Here is a 10,905-nt window from a genome sequence, read left to right on the forward strand (position 1 = left end):
TCTCCGCCGCCAAGAGTCCTCGGGCTCCGGGGGTTTCGGGGTAAGCAGGAGTCCGTGAGGGCGAGAGGGAAGGGGAAGAACGCGGAGGAGAAGGGGAAGCCCCGGCCCGCGGCTCCAACGCGCTATCCCCTGCGGAGCGGATCCAACAATCAATTCATTATTAAAGCACCAACGGCGAGGTCAGCAAAAGCAAGAAGTAACGAGTCGTCGTCTTCACCGCGGCCGCGCGCGCGCCCCCGCTCCCGCCGCTTATCGGCTCCCGGCAGCCGCCATGACGCCGAGAGAGCTAGCGCAACCGTCTCCGTCGTAGGCGCCTCCGCCGCCGCCGCCGCCGCCGCCACAGAGGTAGCCGTTGCCTCCGCCTCCCGCGCGACGTAAGCTTCTCGGCTCACTCCCTTCCCCACTGGGCGCGAGGCGGGCAAGCGGGCGCGCGCACGCCGAACTCCACCAACTGGCGCGCGGACAGTGGGAAGGGCTACGTTTTGGAGTCGTGGGGCGTAGGAAGAAGACGATTGGTGCTGTGTCGGGGCGGAGGGCGAGCGCGCGCACGCGCACTGGTGGGAACGCGCACGCCGGCCGCGCAGAGGCTGCCGGACTCTGGCTACCGTGGTGGGCCGTTGAGCCTTGCTCGGGTTCCCTCCCTTAGCGGCCCGGAGTTGAATTCCGGCAAGTGGGAGCTGCGGGCTCGCTCCTTGCGGGTATGGACGCTAGTGTCACTCGGGACGGTTGCGTAAGGACGTCACAATCGAGAGCCCGAGAAGGAACTAGGGAAACAGAGGGGTGGGGAGATATTGAAGACTGATGGGGCTTGGGGAGCCGCGGAAGGGCTGTGTTGGATAAGCCGAGGGGGCGGGGTCGAACGTGGGGTCGGTAGCCCAGGCCTCGGCCCCGCGCCGGGTCTGAGCGCCTGTCTGGAGAGGCGGGGAGGGAATGCTGCGTCACACCAGGCAGCCTGGGAACCCAACTGTTGGGCCACTGTGGTCACCTCCCGCCGCCTCATACGCTTAGGCGACCTGAGACAAAGGCTCCCTAAGGGAGGTGCGAGCCGGGCACCTGAGGAGGCGGAGAGAAAACAGAGACCGAGTTGTTGACACCCTGTGACCCTTCTTGACTCATTTGTGGGTAGCCCGTGCCCGGTTCAGGAATAAAACGTGTAGAACGTTTCCAGGTCGCTTCCTGAAGGGCTGGTGGAGGGTGCGGTGCCAAATCACTATAAAAAGTGCAACGCGAGAGACGTTAGTAACTGTCGCAGGTTAGCGTACTGCAACTTAGTTGACGGTTTCTTTCATAACTGTAACTGCGGGCCTCAGTTACAACCTTTTAGATCTGTCCAAAGAAACACTATCTTTTCAAGCACGGGAGTGTTCCGCTTCTCTCCTTTAAACCATTTTTTTAAGTAAGAATTATTTTACACTTCATTATTTTTCTCGTCCACAGATCAGTCTTGAGTCAGCCCAGGTTAATGATAATTTCTGAAACTTTCTAATCCCATTCTTCAGTTATTTGATCTGATGTAAAGGACTGCCTTCCAAGTCAAATGAGTTTGAATGCGGTAGCTTCATTCCCAAAATAATTATTTTCACATGTGGGAAATATTCAAGTTTTAGTCTACTGTCTGTTTAAACAGTTTGTTCCGAGCCCTCAAAAAGATCTCCAAACATAACACCAAATATGTATTTATTATATGGAAAGGTATACTCACCCTTGGGGAGTAGGGGAAGGCAAACAGGTAGACACAGTCTCTCGAAAAAAATGAGTATGTCTGTGGTCAATGAATAGTGAAACAAAATGAAACACCACCATAGTTTGCAAAATGATCTATGCTCAGCCTCTTTTTTTATCCTAGTTATTAAATAGCTATAATTCTGGGTTGTGAGGAATAAAAAGATCTTTCAAATATTCATCTCTGAAGTCCTTAGAAACTAAGTGCTAATTTTTAATACTGTGCTTTATAAAATTATGATAAGGTGCCTTGATAATAGGAACTTCCTGTTCCTCGGACTAATTTATTTCTTGGATTACTAGAGTGGTAAGTAAAAATAAAAACCCGAGGAAAACATGGCAGGTAAAGAATTTTGTAATCAGAAGTGTGATTCAGATAATAAAGTCTTCAATTATAACCATATTGCATTTTGTTTCCTCACCAAAAAATGATTACTGTATTGACTTAATCTGTTTTATATGTTTTTTGAAAGCACCTTTTTAAACTGAGTTGCTGTTTGGATGTGATATGCTATGTATAATTTTGAGACACTTGTTTTGCAGACAAAAAAAAAACCTTGCCAAATTTGTAATAATATATTGAACCTTGGAGACTTATATTTCTGGTAAAATTATAATATACTTTATGACTTCACAGGATTTTAGAATGACTATTGAGACTGTGGAGAAATACAAGGTAAGTGGAAAATTGAAAAATCTTACCAGTTCAGTTTTCTAAAAGTCAGTTGATAAATAAGACAAAAATATTTTTTGACCATATTTTATCTGCATAGTTAAATTCTCAGTTTCACTTCGTTTAAACAAACTGTATGTCTACTTTTTGAAAAGTCTACTGAAAACAATAGACAAACAGTAAATAATCTGAACACGTGAATAGCAAAAATCCCTGAAAATTAACATCAACCAGGAGGTCTTTATTACTATCTGATTTTCCATTTGGGAAATTTCATATTCTTTGGAAAGAATATTACTTTTACAAAATCTGGGACAGCACTTTATAGGTTCTTAATTCTGACATGCTCTACTAGGACTAGTTACCAATGGGTATCCTTAGGTGGGAATAGATTGAAAACCGCTTACCCAGAATTGTGAGATGTGCAGCATAAAGGCAGTAACAACTCTTGCTTTTCTGTTAACATTTTGGATGCCAAGATAGTATTTTAATTCCATAATTATGTTCTTGTTGCCTAGAGGATTTGTATACAAAAAGCTGCTAAAACGATCAGGACAGTATTAAAATACTCTAGAATCTCAATTTATGACATCATTTCCCGGGTTTTTGCCAAACAGAGAAGGAGTCCTCCAAATATGATACTTAAATTTACAAAGTCTGCTATAAACAGAACCCATGAAATCCCAAGTCACCTTATAGTGAAAATTTACTGTACATTTTCTATTTTCTTGATCTTAAAAATTATAGGAGAGTAGCTGTGGTTCCCAGTGTTGGGCAGGGACAGGAGTCAGTCACCTTGGAAAGTTTTTCCTAATTACACATGCTGAACACTCCCTTTCTGAAATGCACAATTTCTAGATTCTAAGCAGTGTTTGGAAAAACTAGATTGTTCTGATAACCACCAACAGCTCATCCACTTTGTTTATGGCCACTGTATTTGGAGATTTTTACTGATAAATTCTTAAATCATAGTAAGTAAAATTTCAGATGTAAAGCTCTTAGAGATGATACTAAGAAGCAACTGTGTATAAAATCTAATAGGTATTGAAGTGGATACAAAGATTTCACTTAAAAATTAAGTGTGCAGATGGGGAAAAGTGTTGTTTAAGTAGCTAACCTCAAAATACCAGATTGGTGCCTTGATGCTGTATCATTCCTTCCTCTCCCCCAAATCCTTTGTTTACTGTCCATTTTACCTCATGTATGTTGTCTTCAGCCTTTCTCCTTAATCCCCACTACTTTGTTTACTTAGGTTCTATTCCCTACATCTTTCCCTCCAGGTCACCCTATAGGCTTCCTTCAGATTTGAAATCTAGTGATATCACTCCCCTGCTTCAAATACATATGTTTAAGTGTACCACATATATTTGCATACATAATATTTTAATTACTTCGTTCACAGTATGATTCCAGCATTGCATCCCATCATTCCTAGCAGACACTTGACACTCCAGCCATACATTTCTCCAGGTCTTTGGGAATGTTATCAGTATCACTGTAAATGGATATAGTCCATCTGTCTTATGAATCATTTTATTTTAGATGTAAGTAAATCAATAGCTGTTGAGTACACTGACAAATTGTGCCAAAACCCTACGAGACATGTCATGTATCTCTCTCATTTCCCTTTTAGGAAATTTTGTATTCTGCAAATACAGCATATCGTTATATTGTAATAAAGCATTTGTTTCCGTATTACATTGTGAGCTCCTTGAGCAGACTCTGTTTCCCATTGCATTATATCCACATTTATTCAATACATTGCATACCAGGCATTCTACAGGGGTGGGGCAGGGAGGGTTATAATAGAGCAAACACAGACACTTTCAAGAGTTAAAGTCTAGTGCATGAAACAGTCACACTTGGAAATCATAACTGAGAAAAATGGTATGAAGAAACAGTGCCGTGAGAATTCATAGTTCAGAACCCTAGTCCCAAAAGTCTCCCTAAAGGAAGTGACATCTGAGAACTGAGAATTTTTTTTGAATTTTATTTTTTTATACAGCAGGTTCTTATTATCTATTTTATCCACATCAGTGTATACATGTCAATCCCAATCTCCCAATTCATCCCACCGCACCCCCCACCCCCGCTTTCCCCCTTTGGTGTCCATACATTTGTACGCTACATCTGTGTCTCCATTTCTGCCTTGCAAACCATGAGAGCTAAGAATTTAATGTGGATTAGATAAAAGGGAAGTGAAGAGCTTCGTAACAGGTAAACGGTAACAACATGGCAAAAATTCGGGGGCCAGAGAGATAATATCAACTTACATCCCAGTTTGCCAAGGATAGGCCTTTTTTTACTTTCAGAAGTGTTCTGGTTTGGATGATAAGTTACATTGTCACTCTATAAGGGACTAAAAGAAGTACAGTACTGCTGGAGCAACAACTGAGGATGATGAAGCTGCATGGTGGCCAGACCATTCAGGGCCCAAAGGCCAGGTAAAGAAGTAGGTTCTTTGCCTAGAATAAAGGGAAACCTTTGACAGATCTTAAATTGGGTGGTAATGATGAGATTTACAAATTGAAAATTTTAACTGTAAATTCCAAAAATGGATTAAAGGTGGGTCAAAGTCGACACAAAATTCTTGAATTAGGAAGCTAAAAGATTAGAAATAACTTTAATGAACCAGGGTAGTAGTATGGAAGTAGAGAGAGTAGATTTGGAAGGAAATGTCCATAGTATTTGTTGATGCAGTTGGATTCAGGGTTAGGAGAAGGAGGGAAGCTGTACATACAATGGAATGGAACTGAATGGTAGTATGTTTGGAAATGGGTAGGTGTGAAGATGATAGATTTAGTTTAGAATTTAGTTTAGAGTTTCTCATGTCATGGAGTCACCCAAGAAGCTTTTGGATAGAAGTCTGGACCTGAGAAGGGAGATCTAGACTGAAAATAAAAACTGTTAAGTGTGTAGGAGGAAATTAAAATCTTCAGTGTATGTGAAATAGGCTTGGAAGACAGCCTAGGACTGTACAGTGAAGAACTTCAATTAATTTTTGGCTAGGTAGAGGAAGATTAGCTGGATAAGGAGTTGCGATGTCAGAAGGGTGTTGTGCAATAGAGGACAAAGGTCTGAGTGCTTCAAGGAAGGAGTGGTGAATAGTGTCCAGTGCTATGGTGAAATAAGGCCTGAATAATAGCCACTGGATTAAGTAACATGATGGTCATCAGTTACCTTAGCAAGAACTATTTGGTTGGAATAATAGGGCTAGAAGCCGGACTGGAGTAGAATGTGATAAATGAAAAAGTGGAATCTGAGTCTAAATTTCTCATTTAGGTGATTTAACTTTGACTTGGGAGGGAATATGAATTTTTTTTTTTTGCTGGCTTTTGTGGATTTTTATTTAGGTGAAAGATTTAGAGTGTTTCAAAGACAATGGAAAATGTCATTATGAGAGAGAGTGAATATGAGTTAGCTACAAGAATTAGCTGGAAAGATTACCACATAATAATCATTCAAAAAGAAAATACATGAACATTTCAAAGTAATTTGGGGAAAAAATAGAATTTTTTTTTTTCAATCAGGAACTGAATAGTAGATAACCACTGTTTATAGTTATGGGCTATAGGTGGCCATTTAATTGCTGTGATTTGAGAGTTTCTGTGAGCCTTCTACTCCCCAAATACATGCCTCATGCTCTACTAATGTTTGAAAAGTTTTTGGTAGAAATCTGTTTTAAAGCATATATTCATGGGAAAAGTAATCTGTTAAGAAAGTAGTTCTGAACTGTGCCAAAATTTAGAAATACCTGAGGAACTTCACGATAAAAATGCTGAAGCCCTACTTCAAGGGATTCCATTCCATTGTTCTGAGAAGGGGCCTGGGCATATGCATTCTTTAAGCGCTTTTTAAATGATGATTCTAATGTGCCACTGACATTTAAAAACTATGGACATCATCATGTTAACACTGCATTGACTCAACATTTAGTTTAGATGAAGTAGAGAGAGGCCAGGTCACTTATTTTGAAAACGGTGGTTATTAACGGGGAGATTTTGCCTCTCAGGACATTTGACAAAATATGGAAACATTTTTGGTAGTCACAATGAATGGGAAAGGGGATTGGAGCTGCTGACATACAGTGGGTAAAGGCCAGGGATACTGCTAAAGATACTACAATGCACTGGACAACCCCCCACATCAAAGAATTATCTGGCCCAAAATGACAATAATGTCATTGTTGAGAAACCCTGCTATAAAATAGGATGGCAAGCTAAGTAGTATTTTTTTTTTTTTTTTGCAGTACGCGGGCCTCTCACTGCTGTGGCCTCTCCCGTTGCGGAGCACAGGCTCCAGACGCGCAGGCTCAGCGGCCAAGGCCCATGGGCATGGGCATGCAGGATGCGGGATCCTCCTAGACCGGGGCATGAACCCGCGTCCCCTGCATCATCGGCAGGTGGACTCCCAACCACTGCGCCACCAGGGAAGCCCTAAGTAGTATTTTTTAGTAAAGTCTTAACGGGTGGGGCTTACAGTTTAGTAAGAGTGCTAATGAATGAGGATCTACCTAACAACTTAGCTCCACCTAACAAATTAGCCTTGCTCATAACCAGCAACAAAAGAGCCTCAAAATAAATTTGTAGAACTACGAAGTGTGACTAGCACAATAGACTGGTTACATTATTTTCCTAGTTTAAAAAATATAGTGCAACTGAAACTCTTATTGCTGGTGGGGGTATACATTGATTGCAGTCACTTTGGGAAATGGATAGACAGTATCCATTACAGCTGAATTTAGGCCTGTAATTCAGCAGTTTCTCTCCTGAGTGTATATCCAAGAAATTCAGTGCAGGTGTCTTCTAAAAGTCTTGTATACAAATATCCATAGTAGTTTGATTCATTATGGCCTCAAATAGGAACAAAGTGAAATATATTCTTACAATGGAATATTACCCAGCGATAAAAATGAATAAACTGCTACACATAATATGGATGGATCTCATAGATATTTGCTGAGTGAAATAGACAAAACCCAATTCATATTGTATTGGGTAGGCCAAAAAGTTTGTTTGGGTTTTTCCATAAGATGTGATGGAAAAACTCGAACAAACTTTTTGGCCAACCCAATTATTCCATTTATATGAAATTCAAGAAAAAAAGTAATTCATGATGATAGAAGTCAAGATAGTAGTTACCTCTCTGGGCATGGGTATTGACTTAGAAGGGGCAAAAGGGAGCCTTATGAAATGATGGAAATGTTTTGGATCTTGATCTCATTGGTTGTTATATGAATGCATACATATGAAAAAGTTCATCAAGCTGGACATTTAAATTCTGTGAACTTTACATATGCCGTACCCCAATTTTTTAAAATTAAAAATTATGAAAAAAATCAGGAAACCTAATTTTGAACTACTTGAAATCTTGTATCTTAAGGACTTGGTTAAATAAAGCGTTGGCTACATAACATGTTCTCAACAGATAAAAACAACTCTAGTGCATTGTATAGTGAAAGTAAATTTTGGATTTGCAGTCAGACCTAGTTTTGAACCACACCTTCATCCATTATTACCGTATGACTTTGGGCAAGTTCTTAAATTGGGACCTTATGTTTGTGATTATGGAAGAATAGAAGATCAGTGAGTTGGGAGAAGTATAAAAAAATTCTTAAAAAAAAAAATTCAGCCTTGATTCATGATCCCCTACCACTGAGGAATATCCAGAGACATTTAGGGTGGGCCTCAGCAGCTATATATGTATAGGTATCCCCTTTTCAAAAGTTCACTTTATGCCACTTCACTTTTATGAAAAACATACCTTAGTACCTGTTTTCACTAAACAAAAGAAATCTGAAGAGGACTTTTGCTTTTACAAAATAAGATGAAAAGCGAAAATAGCATTCAGCATTTGTTTTGCAGTGAGCCATTGTACCAGGTGGCATGCGCCCTGAGCAGCAAGAGTGGCACTTCCAAGCTCCTTCCCTGGGAACTACACTCAGCCTCTCAGCATCAAGCCATCATGCTTTGAACTGTGTCTGTGAGCATCAATGCTTTATCTCCATTTATTTTGTGCATCCATTAGCAAGATGTGTCCTAAGGTAATTGCTTCTTTGCTTTACCTCATTTAGGTTTGCGAAAGGTTTCATAGGAGCACTGTCCTAGCTTTAGCCAGGATGAACAACTGAACCCTATCTGGACCAATCAGATTGTTCTGATAATTTAAAATTGGAAAGTTCATCAGACAGCTGATCTTTTCCTGAGAAACATAAAGTTAGGCCAGGGTACTTTGTTTGGAAGCAGCACATGGAAAGTCAGAGTTGTGTTGCAAAAACAAGAATAATCTCAGATTATTTACTGTATCACTTGGTGTTATAAATGTTATAACTATGAGATTGGTACTGTTATCTACAGGTAAGGAAACTGAGAAGCTTGACTAAAAATACGTGCTGAAGCGCTGAAGCTAAAATGTTTTTCTTTTCTTTCTCTCTTTCTTTTTGGAAGCGAAAATAAAACCTGGGCAGTTTGAATCCAGTCTGTTTTCATGAAGTGCTGACATATCAGACACATGTATAATAGCTGCCTTGGTTCCTGATAGCTTTCCAGTTCCTGAGCTCAGTCCCTTGAGAAGGGTAGTCTGCTCCCTATCTTTGAATTATTTATCATAATTTATTCTTATAATAAAATTTCATGTCTTTGCCTAAGTGGATCAGCCCATTGCAACTGAAAGTGTCCTGCTCTAGTTTGACTATGAATGGGAACGCAAATAACAAAGCTCAGAGAAACTAAAACTGACTGAATCGAGGTGGGGCTGTGGGTAATAAAGACCTTCCTACCTTAAGATGGGAACCTGTTAGCTTCTGTTGTGCAATAGTGAATCTTTTACCCAGGCTTTCTCCAATATTGTCTCAGAACTCAGACTAATGTAGTCACTGAGGTAGGGCCCAGAGATCTTGGTAGCCAAATATAAAAAATATTGAGTGCATTGGTTTCTATGTGTGGAGTTTTGAAAAGTATGTTGGAAAAGAGAGGAATTCTGAACAGAGTTCCTGGGTGAAAGTAGATTGGAACGGGTTGTGCGAAATTTAGCAAATTTGATTTAGCAATTATTGGAAGCCAATTTGCCTTTGGGCTGAGAATGTACAACTAGATCAAGAGATTACTCAAGGGGCTCATTGAATGGCAACATAATTTTTTTTTTGCCACCTGTTTCTAACACTAAAGTTTTGACTTTGAATACCAGAAAGTGAAATTTTAGTAATAGGAATAGGACTCTCAAGGAAGAACAAATGATATTAAGGACTCTTAATTCCTCAGCTCCTTCCAAAACATTTTCCACTTCCCATCCCCTCTCATGCTTCACAAAAGTGTGATGATCCTTCACATTGTTTATCAATAGCCACTAGGATTGGAATACAGTTATGTGTCTGGGAATATTACTAAATGGCAAACTGCAAACTGCCTTGCCTACTTTTTCTCTTGTTTGCTTTGAGGCTAAAGCAGAGAACAACGGGGATGGACAGAGTCTCAACTTTTGCTAAGAAACAAGTCCAGATTGACAACTTAAGGAGAAACCAGACCCACTAAAGTCTTCAGCATTAGCTAAATGGAAAAGGAGTCTGCCTAAAAGAAAATTAGCAGGCTCTCCTCCACAGTACAGCAGTTGCATGCCATAAAATCCCAAAGTAGACTCAGACCACAGACTATCTCAACCCCTCAAGCACCTCCTGTTTTCCAGTACAAAAGAATCTGCACCAGGTAGAAGTGGGTATCCTTTCCCAAAATGAAGAACCTTAGTGTCCCTTGTCAAGAGTGGCCCTGGAGGACCCTGTACAAGAGAATCCAAACTGGATATAGACAGATTTTCTAATAACTGACTAGGAATGTGGTCAGTTAACTTATGTCTTATGAGATTTCAAGGGCCATTATTTACTATCCCACTCCTGCTGGGTACAATGTATACTTTAGCGAGCTAGTTAAATTTATATTTAGTCCACAGATTGCAGAATTAATCCAAGTATTTCTTGTATGGGCTTTATATACCTATCCTAGGGCTAGTTACATTCAAAATAGTGTTAAGATGGACAAGGGTTTTTCTTACTTGGAATTGACATTCTAGTTTGGGGAAGGAGGAGAAGAGAGGTTAATGAGGAAATAAGCTTACAAGCTGGGATGGGCTCTATAAAGGAGAGATAGATAGTGTAATGTCAGAGAGAGTAGAGAGAGACATACTTAGATGGGAAGAGCAATGGGGTGGTCAGAGGAGGCCTCAGCTGTAACTGGAAGAGTGAGGTAGAGCCTACTGTGGCAAGAACCACAAGAAGAGTAGTAAGGAGAACAAGTGCAAAGACCCTAAGGTATGAAAGGGTTTGTGACGTGTGAAGAACTGAAGGCGACAAATATAGCTGAAGCATAGCGAGGGGGAAGCTGGGTTGACGTGAGATTGAAGAGATGGCCAAGGAACCTCCTTTGATCTAGAGCCTTGAGGGCTATGGAAAGCATTTGGGGTTTAATTCCAAACACAGCAGGATGCCATTGGAAGTTTTTACACCAGAGAATTGCATAATC

At 40.6% G+C, this 10,905-nt stretch overlaps 1 long non-coding RNA gene across 1 annotated transcript; it reads left to right on the plus strand.

The window, feature by feature from the left end:
• The first annotated feature begins 596 nt into the window (after nt 1–596).
• Nucleotides 597–9,721, plus strand: LOC112414480 (uncharacterized). The gene is made up of 3 exons (XR_003006165.1): nt 597–698; nt 2,360–2,398; nt 8,260–9,721. It is a non-coding gene; the product is annotated as an uncharacterized LOC112414480 (long non-coding RNA).
• Nucleotides 9,722–10,905: the final 1,184 nt, after the last annotated feature.

This window comes from Neophocaena asiaeorientalis, unplaced genomic scaffold (genome assembly GCF_003031525.2).
Source record: "Neophocaena asiaeorientalis asiaeorientalis breed wild unplaced genomic scaffold, Neophocaena_asiaeorientalis_V1.1 scaffold272, whole genome shotgun sequence".
In the NCBI taxonomy this organism is placed as follows: Eukaryota; Metazoa; Chordata; class Mammalia; order Artiodactyla; family Phocoenidae; genus Neophocaena; species Neophocaena asiaeorientalis.